Consider the following 1013-nt stretch of genomic DNA (forward strand, 5'->3'; position numbering starts at 1 on the left):
CTAAAGTTACTCCATAGAATTGCCATATTTGCATGTTTGTAAGATGGCTGTTGATAATTTAGAAATTTACAATGTTTTTGCTAAAAGATTATTTGATTTGATAAAGTTCATTCAATTTGTGCATAATAGACATGACATTTTAAAATGATAACAAAATCAGTCATGAAATACATCTCATTTATATATCACTTACATAGTCACCCATATTCAATGTGCATAGCAGTATAAGATACTCTTATTTAGATTTCCTTTTGCTCTTTCTGTTACTTTCCTAGTATTCTGAAGTAAAACTAATATGTCAGTATCCTCACAGTACTTCAGATCCCCAATGAGTCACTCACATTCCTGATTGTGGGCTGGAATAGCATGACTCATACATTCCAAACACTATTTCCTTCCCTGTACAGCTTTTGTTTTAAGTTCATGTCCCCTTTCCAACGTTTAAACAGTGGAGTACCTAAGGTTCTTTCATCAAAATTAGGGACTTATTCTATCATCTCAAAGTTCAGATTACACTATTCAACGTGAGAGAACATGAACTTGACTCTGCTAGCAAATTTTGCTGGATTGTAATCCTGTTTATGGTCTTAAGACTTTATACCCTCAGCATGTAATCTGTGTTACTTAATATTGTGAGGAATACATGATCAGCATCATGCATATATCAGTTGAGGCAAGCAAAGTAATGAACCATAGCCAAACTGAACACTTGCTTCAGCATACATTTTGATTGTCTCTACTGTGGTTTCATATAATGTTCATATGCTCATCATGATTTTTCTCCAGCATAAAAGTGGACTTCAGAAAATTTAGACATACTTTTGACCATCATCATCTGTGAATTCCCTCAGACTTTAGAGTGTATGACCCTAATGGCAGCCTTTGCTTTTGTTTGCATATCTTTATAACCTCAGGACATTCTTTGGTTTTGATAAATTTGGTAATTTTGGAGAGAAGAATAAACAGTCTATTTCCAACTGAAAACACAACATTCCCAAATCAATTTTTAAAAA

This window comes from Penaeus monodon, chromosome 28, assembly GCF_015228065.2.
Source record: "Penaeus monodon isolate SGIC_2016 chromosome 28, NSTDA_Pmon_1, whole genome shotgun sequence".
Classification (NCBI taxonomy): Eukaryota; Metazoa; Arthropoda; class Malacostraca; order Decapoda; family Penaeidae; genus Penaeus; species Penaeus monodon.